Source organism: Schistocerca piceifrons, chromosome 2 (genome assembly GCF_021461385.2).
Source record: "Schistocerca piceifrons isolate TAMUIC-IGC-003096 chromosome 2, iqSchPice1.1, whole genome shotgun sequence".
In the NCBI taxonomy this organism is placed as follows: domain Eukaryota; kingdom Metazoa; phylum Arthropoda; class Insecta; order Orthoptera; family Acrididae; genus Schistocerca; species Schistocerca piceifrons.
The window spans coordinates 484,124,621-484,140,070 of NC_060139.1; the positions used below are offsets into that span (position 1 = coordinate 484,124,621).

The 15,450-nt window shown below is 41.6% G+C and overlaps 1 non-coding gene across 1 annotated transcript; it reads right to left on the minus strand.

Moving 5' to 3' along the window:
- Positions 1-2,384: 2,384 nt before the first annotated feature.
- On the minus strand, positions 2,385-2,456 carry Trnaa-cgc. The gene has a single exon. It is a non-coding gene; the product is annotated as a tRNA-Ala (tRNA).
- Positions 2,457-15,450: the final 12,994 nt, after the last annotated feature.

Sequence of the window (15,450 nt, forward strand, 5' to 3'; positions counted from 1 at the left end):
CTTTATGCACTGTCTTCTTTGGAACTTGAAGCTCCCGAGAAACTTGTCTAATCGATTTCTGTATCGACCCCCTCGTGAATGCGGTTTGAACTGTCTCCCGAGAAACTTGTCTAACCGATTTATGTATCGACCCCCTCGTGAATGCGGTTTGAACTGTCTGCACTATCTCCTCCAAAACCGGCGGTCTGCCGCTGCTTGTCCGTTTCTGAATCAACCCCGTTGCTAAAAAAGTTTCCATCCACATTCTGAGTAACTTGACATCAAGTACTTGGTTTCCATAATGAGACACAGAGTTTCGCTGCGCAGTAATCAGTGATTTGTTTTCTGCTGGCCACACAACACTCTGTTTTCTCCCAGGGGGCGGGACAACCATTTTTATGATATAGCTCGCTCAGCGCTCCTTGTGGCGAAAGCGTTGAATGATACTAGGTACGCGCGAAGAGGGGCAACAAATCAACCAACTCAAATAACTGACCAATCTAATCCAACAACCACTTGAAGCATGTAGTACTCATAACAACAAATCATCAATAACCGTTTCCGAACATTTCCTGTTGAAAGGTGAGCAAGAGGTGTACAGCTGGCAAGATGGCGAGGAGCTTGCTTCAACGGCAAATCAGCATGCGTGGAAGGAGAAGGAGCTTCAGAAGAGATAACGAATGAAAATATCCCACAGAGCGCCTGTGAAGCGGCGTTTGGCCATGTTTTTACCGCAGGATGAAGGCGTAGATATAAATATTTCTACTCTTAATTAAGAGGATGAAACCAGATTTTACTGCTGCGATTTATTCAGTTGATCGAAAGGAAGAGACGTCTGGTTGAAGTGCATGAGCTGTTCAAAATAGAGCAATGCAGATTGTGCTGAAATTGTAGAGTTGTGATTTGTGTCACCAAGGTGATGATTCATTATCTGAAGCGAAAATACGATCCAGATTTTGAACACTGGCGAAATTTTAAATATGAATTGTCAGTTTTTAAGTTCCTGGAGATAATGCCATAAAAAACTTTATATGTTGTCAAGGATAATTATTACCTTATTAACCTCGCAGTTCTAACGTTTACCTCACACATTATTGCATCTTTATGATAATGATGTAATAGTAAAGAAAGCAGTGTCTCTGCTAACATTGTATCATTTTGCCCAACCTGGTAACCCAAAACACTGTTCTGAAATTTTGAATTCAAGGTGACACTAATTAGTACATTTTGAATTCTTCATGCACATGCTACTGTAGAAACAATGGCACATTGTAAAATCGCATTTACACAATTTTAATTGGCCTAAGTCAGCTGTTTTGAGAGGCATGGTGTTTCAGTCGTACTGGAGATGCCCATGATTCTTGAAACGCTTGTTTTGAAAATAATTTATTTTCCAGCACAATCAGAATAATTTCAATGCGAAATTACCGGTTTCGGTGGTCATCGGTCCTATTTGGATCGTAAGACAGATGCCGTGGTACATTTCAGCCACTGAGAAAAGTAATTTTCTTTGTGCTTGGAGTGAACCACGGCAAAAAAAAAAAAAAAAAAAAAAAAAAACTACGAATTACAAATGAGAATTTATTATGTCATTTTGTGTCCCCTTCCCTATGCGACAAAATTTGTTATGTTCTGAATGAGTTGTAAACATATTTGATCTTAAAATAAATCGCCCAACCATTATTACATTTTGAAGATTGGAGTAACATGAATAGAGGAGCAGAACTACTTAACAGATAGACATCAGTAATGCCATAACACTCAGGCAAAACACGCACACTTTTGTGTTAGTATCAGTTCGTGTACTGTACAGAACAGAGCCTTTAACACAGCTGCGGAAACTGTCGTTCAGCGTGTTTACGACAGAGCGTACAGCGACCCATCGTTGATTCAAGCACATACTCTTATTCTCGTAGGAGACCAGCATTGTAACTTCAGAGGTTTTCGTTCCCCAAACCATGCATTAATCTGTTCCGTAACATCGCATCAAGGACGTTAACGCCATTCATAACACGTTCGTATTTTTCTTTCGACCGAAACCATTTCAATTTATTTTATTTATCTATTTATTGCGTAACCCCAAACTCCAGTCCTCGCAGGGACCGCATGTGTTGTCTTTTGGTTTTGTTTAAACTGTTAGTTATCGAAAATCTCTTAATGTATCCTATTTTCTCTTTTGTCGATGTTTAACGATTCGACTAGAGCAAGACAGTGTAAAAGCGCATAATGAGGATAGAGAAGCACTGAAGAGACTATCCCAACAATGTGCTGGAGATATTTTGGAATCCACCTATAATCTGTATTAGTTCTAGTTCTGAAAGCAGTTCATTCGCATTTATGAGAAACTAATAATTGTCTATGATATTAATATACACATAGAGTGTCACCTGAAAGATAAAAATATTTGGAGGAGCTGGGATTTGAACCCAGGACTTTCTGCATGCGAAGCAGACACTCTACCTCTGAGTTACACCCCCACGGAACAGAGCGACTCCTTAACAACTTAGAAACAGTGTCAGTCACATTTCTACATTTGCATCTACATTCTGTCCCATTTCTTGTTTATTTTAATGCTATGAACGTAGCTGTAACTTCTGAGGTCTGATAGTTCAGTGAAGCATCACAAGATTTCTTGTTTCCAGCAACTTAAAATTGAGACCTCACTCCTGATTCCTGTACTGTACCTGTACAGTGGATAGCTCAGTGTAATGATGTTTTGCCCATGATTTCCATTTGCTAATAGTAGGCTATATCTGTATCTTGTACTGTAAACAATGAACAATGTTTGTACAGTGGGCTGTTTGAAAAGAACAGAAGATATGGGGTCAAATCATCATGAATCCTGTTAACACTGTTATGATAATACTATAGTAGGTTACCTTTAAATTTTTTCTGTAAGATGTGCTTTGGACTCTGATTTTCAAAACAGAGGTAGAGGTTATTATACAATCCACTTGCGTATGCTGAAAATGTAAAATATTATACAAAATGTTTTGCTGAATAGGCTCTGCAGCAGTGATTCCCAATATGGGGATTATTACCCCTTCCCTCCAACCCCACTCCCAGGGATGAAATTAAATTTTCTGAAGGGTAAAACAACTGGTTCAATTCTGTTTCACAAAGGATACCATTTTTGAAAAATCATTACTATAATCACAACTTCATAAGACTGCACTACTGATTACATAAATTATCAATAAATAGTTTTTCTTCCCAAATACTAACATTAATGCATGACACAATATCGTGGGGGCTACAGCTTTTATTATTAGTGGTAGTGGTCAGCAAAAGCATTGGCAGTGTGTAGGTTATGTACTGCCGGCTATGAAAGTAAGGAGACCAACAACAAGTGATTTACAAACAAAATGGTTTGCAATAGAGTGTGCAGGGTGCATATGAAGTAAGTGTCACTGAGTAAAGGAGTGGTGCAGAGGAAGCCTTTTTGTAACAACTATCTAGCCTCAATGTGGATAATTAGCTTCCTGTAGGTAATACTCGCGATGCACTAAGAACCGCATAATCATTCCATAAAAAGAGATTGTTGGAAATAAACAGTGCCGTTGTCTCATTGAATCATTAATTTGTGGTTCAATAAAACATATACAAAAACCAAATGTCACTCATCTTTCGTCATTTTAAGAATAAAAATTTTCAAAGAAAATTCTTTTTCAAAGCGTAGTTAGGCACTAATATTGATGGGGCATGGGGTACTATATAATAATATCTGACTGCACTCAGGGGTAATGTTCTCATAAAGGTTGGGGATCATTGCTCTACATTATAGATTTCCCTTTCATATTTGATATATGTTGCGTTCACGTAATTCACTAATAACTGTTGTCACATAATTCTTCAAAACTTTCACTGTTATCACTTTATAATTTCTATACTTATCAAATATGCTTCAGTTCTTAGTAGAGGTACTGTGTGCATATTTCGTTACGTTTCTCGCCTTTCGCAGTGTCAGTATTATTTCACAATGATACTACTTCAGCCAATGTTACTCAGTGATAATGTTACATATGTACGCCAGTATGGTGTAGGGCGTTGCAGTCCATTTTTGCTTCGTCACTTCGGCCAGATGTGACTGGTTGAGGGTCCTTTATTCTCCTATTAGAGGCTTTACAATCCTTAATCATGTCCCATTTTATATAGGTGAACGTAGTGTCGCCAGAAACTTCTGCTTCTTTATGAAAAGCTGTCGCAGTCGATATCACATTACAGACACGAGAGACAAAACAGTACCTTTCCGGGAGTCCTGCTGTTTTGTTACTGCTAACATTTCCTTTGTTCGGTTGGGAGTCTTTTTGAACTTCATTTGGCGTAAGGCAGCACAAAGGGGTGAATGCCAGTCTTAAACACTTACAGCCAAAAAGCATACTTCAGCGGTTTCGCATCTTGGGCTTCAGTTCAAACGCACAGTTAAAGAATTAAAAGCATTCTTTTCTCTTTTGAATTTTCAAGAGCCAGAGTACGGGAAAATGACAAAGCGTCGATGCTGCAGACACGAAAGCTCCCCACCGCAGCCATCTCAAGTGACAGTTATTATTGGACCGTCAGCACGGGCTTTTCCACCGCAGCGCTTTGTAGTCGCAGTCGCTGAATGGACTTGTTTCTCACTCTAAAATTAGCGTCACGTTTTCAGCCGGTCTGCCAAGACGTCGCAGGCAACGATCAAGAGCGGAGAGCAAGAGTTCAAGGGGCACCGAATGGCTGCCAGGGCAGTAGCGCTACCGCTACTTCTGCACGACCGTCACACCTTAAACCAAGCCAGCCAGCGACCTCAATTTTGTGGCTGCCCTCAGCGAAACTGCCGAATTTCTCCCGCCGAGGATCACAAGGAACGCCGACTGCCTTGCTTGCGCTATTCATACTGGGTAAACTAGATTTCCACCAACAGAATTTCGGAGGTTGTTCGGGGACCTTTATTGGGGGTATTTTGCTATAAGGGAACCGTGATCTCCGCTGGCTTTTTTCCAGAGTAATAATGAACGAAGGGAGTTGAATAAGTAACGCATTTTTTTTCTCGGCCAATTACGGTTGACAAAATGCGAAATTTATTGTGGGACATCGTGGATTATTCCCGCTTCAGCCCCTATAGCTTCATGAATTTCTGATAGTCGAGGGCGCTATACGTAGCCCTCAAAATGGCGTCTGCAGAGGAGGTGCGTTCCAAGCAGAGAGCTGTCATTGAGTTTCTTTTGGCGGAGAAGGAAAGCAGCGTAGATATTCACAGGCGCTTGCAGAATGTCCACGGACACCTGGCAGTGAACAAAAGCGCGGTGAGTCGTAGGGCGAGACGTCTGACGTCGTAGTAACAAGGGCGCGCAAACCCGTCCGATATCCCGCGTGCCGGCCGGCCGGCTGCACATAGCTGTGACTCCTGCAATGTTAGAACGTGCGGAAACTGTCATTCGAGGTGATCGACGGATGTAAACGAACTTCTCTTTCTCCATGACAATGCGAAGCCTCACACAAGTCTGAGCACCCGAGAGGAGATCACTAATCTTCACTGGACTGTTGTTCTTCCCCGTCCACCCCACAGCCCGGTTCTCGCACCTTCAAACTTACATCTCTGCCCAATGAAGGATGGACTGCGCCGGAAGCAGTATTTGGATTATGTGGGGAGAGGGAGTTAACTGACGCAACAAGACGTTGGCTGCGGCGTTGCCCAGTAGAATGGTACCATGTGAGCATACCGGCCCTCCCAATAGGATGGCGGAAGGTCGTCGCACTGAACGGAAATTATGTTAAAAAATAGGATTTTGTAGCCAAAGTAACATGGTGTACTGGAATCCTGAATAAAACCAACTGCTTTCAGAAAAAAACTGTGAAGCAATACTTACTGAACAGGCCTCATAATTATGATTTTTTCGGTTTGTTAACCAAGTTACTTTTGTTTCTGTGAAAATAGCTGCAACAGACTGAAAAAGACTGTTGTGCATTTACGAAAACGTACGCCACAAAACGGAGTAATGCAACATTCGTAATATGCAGAGGTACGGTGGTGCGGTTACCGACGCTGCGGGAACAACTCAGCATGGCGCCATTGCGCTGGTCTTCCATTATATGCAGTGGATTCGTTAACTAGGTGCACTTTGGCAGCTCTTCCTCAGTAACCCTATCCATGTTGCTGTGTACCATTGTTAATGTACCACTAATACTGCCGGAAAAACAATTCCGAGAAAGAATGATGCAGTACTGAGTGGATGCTTGAAGGGGAAGAGTATCGTACTTATTATTGTTGTCAATAGCAAGTATTATGAGTGCACGGCGTATCGTAGTTTTCAAACTAGAGACGTAGTCCAAACCGTCGATATTTGCAATGTCGCTTAGACATTTTGAGTGCAGTACAGATTCAAAGGTAAATGAACGCAAGAAATCAAAAGAAACGCAGTTAATGACATTGGCTGCCAGGTGACATTGATTTTATCAATGGGGCAACTTGAAAATTTGTACCAGTTCGGGACTCGAATCTGGGTCTCCTGATTACTTTTTTTTTACCTCTCTTCATTTTTTTCAGTATTGTTCGTTGCGTTTGGTCTGGACGGACGTCACATGACATCCGTTCAAGTTGATCGTTGTTTCCTTTACTCAGTTTTTCTTTTTTTTATCACAGAGATCCAGCGGCTCTCTGGCCGAACACGCTCAGCTACCGTGCCGGCAACACTGGGCAGATACACTGAACACTACGCCATCTGGCCACAATGGTCAGCTTAACCGTGCGGAGTGCCCTAGCGCCCCTCCCGTTAGACCCAAATTCTCACCTTACACCGCACACTACTTGTGTAGCGCTCCTGCTCATTAGCCTCGTTACTCGCGGCATCTCGCCGATTCCTGCAGCGTGTGGTATGAGATGAGAATTTGGGTCTGTCAAGAGGCGTGCTAAGACAGTCCGTACGGGTTTGGTGGCCGCTGTGCCCAAATGGCGTAGTGGTCAGTGAGCAGGAGACCGAGTTCCAGTCCAGTACACGTCCAAGAGAACGTAATTACGGCGATGATGGCCAATGATCCCTACAGGGCAGATGTACACCAAGCTCGAACTCTTACGAGAATGGGTGAGATGCCGCTAGTAAGGGGACTAATCGGCAGGGGCAATACATCAGTAGTACGCAGTACAAGGTGAGAATTTGGGTCTGCCAGGAAGCGTACTAGGGTAGTCCGTGCAGTTGTGGTGACCACTGTGTCCAGATGCCGTAGTGTGCGCTGACACGGTAGCTCAGCGTGTTCGGTCAGAGGGTTAGCTACCCTCCGTAATATAAAATATAAAAAAAAGCTGAGTGAACGATCAACGAACAAGCTAAATGGGCGTCATCGGACGTCCGCCCCGAAGAAATTCAACGAACAATACGGAACAAAATGAGATCAACAAAAAAAGTGGACAGCACATCTGCGTAGTAAGCAGGAGACCAGGGTTCGAATCCTGCACTAGCACAAATTTTCAAACTGCTCCATTGATATAAACCAATGCCCACTGGTAGCTAATGTCTATAACTCCTTTGTGTCTTTATTTATACTGACTGCAGGTTAAAAATTTTGTCTATTCTTTCGGAGATGACCAAAAGAATAGACAACACATATTTATAAAGTGTAATTATTCTGTAACGATTCCTAGTACCAAAATACTCAGAAAATATCAGCAAACAATCTCCGAAATTCTGTCACCGCAATTCTGGTACATCCTGTATCTACAGTAGTTCTACCCATAGCCTCCGTGTCAAATGTCACTGGAATCTGAGACGGTTTTGTTGACAGACGGAGCCTCTCTGGCCTCTTTTACATCCTGATATTAACATTCAGAGAATTTAACAATTAAGGTGGTGACTTAGTTTTTTTTCCAAAACGTTAACACTTTCTATTTTCAGAAGACTGTTTTTTATAGGTTGTGGTGTTGTATGAGAAGTATTGAACTGTGATTTGTCACTCCTCATCTCTTGATGTTTTCGAATATTTCGTTGAAAACTTGAACAGGTGGTTCAGCACAAATGAATTATTATCAGTTCTGGCAAGAATCAATACGTGTAATTCTAGCACTCCACCACCTATAAAAATGCTATAAAAATAGGCCACCGAAACAATAAAATACGTAAAGTAGAACGTCTTAAGCTTTTCGGATTACAGATGAGATAGCAACCTTCACTGAAGACCCACTGCTTAGAATTAATGAAGTGCCTTAATTCAACTGCGTTTTCTCTCCGCATGATAACCGAACTAAGTGATTTAAAAATGAAGGAAGTAATTTATTCTGCGCAAGGGGGCCCATACCTGGGGGCAAGGCGATGGCTGCCCCCCCCCCCCCCCCCCCCTCCAGCTCTCAGGGAAAGGAAAAATTATAGCGTAGTCATGTTTTTTTCTTTCAAGAAAATGATTTAAAACTCTGTATTACGCAGATTTGCAACAGTGTCAGATTGGAACTTTTTTATGGCTACTTACAAGTCGCCATTCGTCTTCCAAAATATTGGGAACGCTCCATACCCCAGATCTAGGCCATTCCCCACAAACTATTGTATATGTGTCCTTGACTCTGCGTATTTCCATCCGCTGATCATTTACTGAGTAATATTTTGGGGAAAATCAAGTCATAGTACCTTTATATTACAACACTGTAGGAATAAATAAGCGTTTTGTAAGAATTGTATCTGGTATTAGAGCTACAACATTCTACAGCGACACCTCCAAACAACTTGATATTTTGACAAGTGATTTACATTATTTACCTTTATTAATGTAATTTTTCGTTACCAGTATTTTCCTTTTCTCGAAAAAAAATTCAAAAACATAAATATAACAGTAGGACAAAAAACAATCTCGACAAAGACTTCTATGCGTACAGAAAGAATTCAAGAACCTTCCAGAGCACGTTAAATGTCCTGTAGGTACTGTGGTGACATGGAGATCTCAATTGAAGAACATTATACTGGGAAATTCGTTCTACTCCATCGATGACGATCTTCTCATAAGTAAAAAGAACGCCAAAATGAACTCTAGTTTGAAAACCTCAGTGCTTTAGTAGACATCGGTCTGCAGGATGTGGTATGCCGTTGCCTTAGCCTGCCATCTATAGAATGTCCTTCAGTTAACGTGGATTCGGAAACACGGTGGTACTCGTCATATTTCACTTCTACAAACATTGCCGAAGGTAAAAGAAGTGACAAGAGACAAAAGATGTAGCAGTGTCCAGGGATCGATGCCCAGACCTTCCGAATCGTCAAATGGTTCTAATGGCTCTAAGCGCTATGGGACTTAACATCTGAGGTCATCAGTCCCCTAGACTTGGAACTACTTAAACCTGATTAACCTAAGGACATCACACACATCCATGCCCGAGGCAGGATTCGAACCTGCCACCGTAGCAGGCGCGCGGTTTCGGACTGAAGCGCCTAGAACCGCTCGGCCACAGCGGCCGACTTGGATTCGTCGTCTATCTGTTTAACAACACAGTAACCGCGTCGCAATATTCTCTTAACATCTATGTTTTATCGTATTTACAGTTAACGCTAGCACCGCAACACAATAATATTACGTAATATCAAACCATTCCGTCGTACTGCACTTAAATGGAAGGTACATCTGTCACTGCTTTCCACATCTCAGTGACGGAACCCACGGATTACGGCTTATGGCTCACGTAATGCAGCGTAATAACGATGGTTCCATTTCTAGAGAGTGCATAACACGACATTTGGCCCTGAGATAACCCCTCCAAGTGCTTTGCAATACCATTTGATGTCACCGTTCGCATCCGCCCGTCCGGCCTCGGATTATCTCTCTCCGTGACTGATCGCTGTTTCTGCTGGTGCAAATCGCCCATCTGCTTGCGCTGCGGCGCTAATATCTTGTTTTTCGACAGCTAACCCCTACGTGATAGCGGTGTTGCGTCTGTTCTTCGACGAGTTTCCATGTAATATTGCACGAACACGATTATTTCTTGCGGCAGACACAAATTACGCAAAGGCATTGACGCATGTGGGGCCCTATTTTACCAACTTAGCGAATTAGCGGTGTGTGCTTTGGAGTGATATATTTTACTGTCTCAGCAGGCAGCGATCCTGTGTCCTAATCTGCAGAAATCTCCTCTTCGGAGAAGAGGAAGCGCCGAAGCACATCCGAAGCTGTGCCTAAATAGCCGTTCCCTTTCTCCCTAATTATGGCTTATCATGTTGAGTCTAGTAATTCTAATTTAATTGAGTGTACTTATGTGGATGGTCTTTTGCACGCAATGTTCAGAGAACTTAATAAGACGTCACTTGCTTAAATTAATAGAAGACGAACAACTTTATGCGGTTTTCAATAACAGTTCACCGACGAAATTAAGTATCTAAATGATATTGCATCTAATAGGCTGCTCTTTAGTTCCTAGTCCGTGCACGTTCTCGACATTTAACTACGTCTTTGAGGAGCAAACAAAAGAAATTTGTTCGTTGAGTCTTTCTTCCAACCATCTAAATACGGCATGTACAGCGTGATTGTCAATAATTTCGAGAGAAACCTGGTGCAGTTTGTTTTCATTCTTGAACTACAGGTCACTGTAGTGGACGATAACAAAAAAATTTGCCAGATGCGAATAGTACCCGCGCACTGAGGGTTCCGCTCAAACTTAATTATGTATACAGACAGTCAGTCCATTCCTGGAATCGAGAGTCTCGACGATTTTTGCCCTTTATCGACATTGATACTGGCAAGATATCTGTCCCAAGGAATGCAAGACTTTCGAGAATGTTTCAGTTTCTAATAAGTCGGATAACAAATGACAAAAAATCTTTGACTTGTATTGCACTTGTACTGCAAAAAACTTTTTCCTGCCAAATTTCCTGATTCTACGTCATGGGGAAGTATCCATAAATTTTTAATGAGTCAGTTTGCGAGTAACAAAATATGTGCCATAAATAGCCGTTTCTTTTGACTGAATTAGCTTAGAAGCTTCATCTTTTTACGTCGCCAAGGGTCCATAGACCTTAATATGTGACAATAATTTCAACTTGACAGGTCTATCCGTTTCTGATAAGAAGGTGTCTTAACAGATGGACGGAAAGACTAACGTCGGATAACAAATGACAAAAACATTATTTTCATGTGATATAATTACAAATCAACAATTTTTCTATTTTTTCCTTTGGTTTCAGTGCGAAACCTTGCTTCTTGCTTCCATGGTTCTAGACTGACGGGAGTAACCTACAGGTGTTGATGATGGAGTTTGCGGGTATCAAAATACGTGACATAAATGGTCATACCTTTTGATTGCATTGACCTAGCAGCTAAAGTTTATTATATCGCCAAGGTATCATAGACCACAGTATATGACACAAATTTCAACTCGATGAGTCACACAGTTCCTGAGAAAAGGCATCCTAACAGACGGACGGAGAGACAGTCAGCCTGATAGCAAATGACAAATTCTTTTCGTATGATATAATTACAGAGTAATAATTTTCGGAGTTTTTCCTTTGGCTTTAGTGTGAAATATTGCTTCTTGATAAAGTTCATGATTCTAGCCCAAAGGGAAGTACCCTATAGGTTTTGATGAGCGAGTTTGCGAACATCAAAATATGTGACATAAATGGCCGCGATTGCGTTGACTTTGAAGCTAAATTTTTTACATCGGCAAGAGACATGTGACAAATTTCAACTAGATACATTTACCCGTTTCAGAAGAAAGGGCTTCTGAAAAGTCGGACAGACAAGCAGACAGACAGACTGACTGACAACAAAATGATCCTATAAGGCCCGGCCGGAGTGGGCGAGCGGTTCTAGGCGCTACAGTCTGGAACCGCGCGACCACTTCGGTCGCAGGTCCGGATCCTGCCTCGGGCATGAATATGTGTGATGTTCTTAGGTTAGTTAGGTTTAAGTAGTTCTAAGTTCTAGGGGACTGACGACCTCAGCAGTTAAGTCCCATAGTGCTCAGAGCCATTTGAACCATTTTGATCCTATAAGGGTTCCGTTTTTAGCGATTGAGACATGGAACCTTAAAAATTGTATGTCAAATGTAGCCAAAGTGTATAATAAATGTTTTGGTGTAAATAAAACACGAAAATACATTTTCTTGCAAAGAATATGTGTTTCGCCTTGGAATACGTTTCAAAAGTACAAATTCCATGTGTCAGGACATGTGACGTCAGCAGCAAGACAGCATTTTCTTTACGAATTGAAGTGGAAGGTAATTAGCTGATGAAATTGATACAGATGTGGCCGAGGACTTATACACGTAGATGAACTGCTTAAGGAAATCCAAAGCAAAGTAATGATTCAAATTCCAGAGAAATGTTTAACTAAGGAATGTAGTGAAGGTTGAACAGTTAATCATATTTCACTGATACTAAGAACCTTAACCAAAAAAATTGGAACGAAAAATGGAAGATAATCCCGCTGAAGACTAATCTGAGTTCAGAAGAATAAGAGGCACTAGGAGTATGTTATGACTTACTGGGAAGGAGAAGATATCCTTGTCTATCGTAACCATGGAGAAGGATTTTAGTAATGTTCAACGAGAAAAACTTTAACACGCAGTGAGGAAAATAAGAGTGAATTGAAAAGAAACTTGTTGACGCCGTGCACTTAAAAGAAGAGAGAGACGTACTGGTCAGAATGAAAGAGAAGCATTTCAACTTAATGGAGACGGATAAATATTAGAAGCAAAACTGCTGTCTATGTACCAGCATTTTCAGAATGAGATTTTCACTCTACAGCGGAGTGTGCGCTGATATGAAACTTCCTGGCAGATTAAAACTGTGTGCCGGACCGAGACTCGAACTCGCGACCTTTGCTTTTCGCGGCAAAGTGCTCTACCGGTCCCCATTTCGAGTCTCGGTCCGGCACACAGTTTTAATCTGCCAGGAAGTTTCATATCAGCGCACACTCCGCTGCAGAGTGAAGATCTCATTCTGGAAACATTCCCAAGGCTGTGGCTAAGCCATGTTTCCGCATTATACTTTCTTTCAGGAGTGCTAGTTCTGCAAGGTTCGGGGGACAGCTTCTGTAAAGTTTGGAAGGTAGGAGACGAGGTACTGGCAGAAGTAAAGCTGTGAGTACCGGACGTGAGTCGTACTTCGGTAGCTCAGTTGGTAGAGCACTTGCCCGCGAAAGGCAAAGGTCCCGAGTTCGAGTCTCGGGCCGGCACACAGTTTTAATCTGCCAGGAAGTTTCAGCATTTTCAGTATGTTATTGGAGGATATGAGAAAAAGCTTCTAAGCTTTTGGGTCACAATTTTTTGGTCAATGAATATGCTGTTTTAAATTTTTCCTGGCGGTAAAGTCCTCTTAACAGATAATAAAAGTGAAAATACAAACAGCAAAGTCTTTTAGGAGTGTTTGTAGAGTAGAAACACAGTAAAAATAAAAAGCTACGTGACTAGGAGGGAGAAGGATTGAAAATAATGTTGAATGGAGAAAGGCTAGTATATATTCAGGGTTACAAATTTACTAGGAAAGAGAACAGAAGTAGAAAGAAGGCGTGCAGAAAGTATAAAAACTGTAATAGCTGTAGCAAAGCTCGACTTTACAAAGGAATAAAATACTTATCAAATGTTTTATTTGAGTATTTTGTTAAATTACCTAGTACAGAAACTGTGAGCGTAGAAAGTAAGGCAGGGAAAGGCTGGAAGCTTTCGAAATGTGTATGTGAGGAAGAATGGAAAATGTAGGATAATTGGTAGAGCAAGAAATAAATAAGTGCTAAGGGAGAGTGACACAACACAGGCAATTACTCATAGGAATAAAAACAAAAAATGTTATTATACGCAACGCATTTTGCTTCAGCTGTATTGTACAGTACGTTGTTCAGTTTACATCGCAGTCGATTTCGGGATCATCCGGTTTCATCTTCCGGTACCGTCATAGATGCACATCAGCTTCCATAAATCTCCATCGAACTGTGACGCGTTAATCCTCCGAAGTTTTGCCCACTTAAGTTGGGTGAGCCAAAACTTTCCTCTACGCGGACAAGCGACACAAAGTGTATGACGTGCACGCAGCAGGAATGGATAATTGTTTCATACAATAAAACCACCAGCTGTACTGTACCCCAACTATACTGGAGACTACTAAATAAGAAACAGGAAGACAGACGAGACTCGATAGATCGTAATGAAAAAAGAGACAAAAAAACAGTTCTTGGAGGATACGTTGAATAAAGAAAAGTAGAAAGACATCATCCCAGGCAATCCTTCCAACAGTAGCAGCTTTATAATAAAGACAACTTTCGAAACTGCAGCAGATACACATTCTTCGTATTAGAACAGTCTTATGCACGAAAACAACAGCCATCTGGACGTATACCCGTTACGTCATGATAACGCTGGCCCCACTCTCCAAAATTTCTCCCAGCAACTGGTCCAACAGGAGGAACCGGTCATTCCGGAACCAACAGCAGGACTGTAGCGGTTTCTTCCCTGCTACCAGACGGCGTGTGGTGTTTCTAAGAGCTCGTCTAAACACAGGGAAATTGCGAGTAAGTGTACACGGTTCAGGAAAAAATGTGGCTATCCATTTAATCTTTTATTGTAATATAATTTTTATACATTAATCTATCATTTAAGAACCTTCATAATAATCGTCTTAAAAGCAGATACAGACAGAAGTGTGAGCACAGAAGTGTTAACTGCGTTCTCTTATCCACAGAGGCGAATAACAGTGCACTTAGATAGGCAAGAGAGCACACGTGGAATTCTTCAGCAGTGGTTACACAGATGCCGTCCTACAACTTCATAATCCGTACAACCCTCATGCCACCACTCTTTTATGTGTCACACTGTTTCCAGTTACCATCAAAAGCACACATCTCTACATTGGGCATTTTTAATCAATTTCCTTAGGAGTTATGAGCAATTTCCTTTTTTCAGAACCAGTTTCACGTTTGTTTTCTTTTTCTCTCATTCGTTCGGTTTTCCTTCTTCTCCTTATGCTATTTCTGTTCGAGTCATCGGTGATAAGGATACGCAATTATTGAGCTCTCCGGTTCGTTCTGTGTGGCGGAGGACATAACAGAAGTGGACGTGTGCTCTTGCACACTTGCTGCGCTGCACTCTAGCAGCTTTTTTCTAAGTGTGCTAGAAGAAGTAAAAGCCTAAAAGCCTTCGCTGAATAAAAATCGAGACTGTAGGAACATACTGATATTACTTAAATGCTGTTGTAATCCTGCAGAAGGCACTTTCAGCTAACCACCTCGGTGAGAACTCTTGGCCGAAAGTTCGCTGGTTGACAATTGTATCGTCATATCCCATCACATGACAAACAACTCCTAGCACGTCGACAAAGGAGCAATACCAGCTCACTTAATCCAGTAAATTAAACTCCAAGACTGGTTAAAACCGTTAAAATTACGAGAAGCGTTTGTTACTTTTGATCCTAACAAAAACCATTTGAATACCAAGAGAAAATGGAGGAGCAACAGCAAACGTCTGATCTTGGTCGCTATGTAACAGCTACAAAGACTAGTCAGTGTCATTTTTCCGTCAAGCGCTGCCAACAGAGGGAA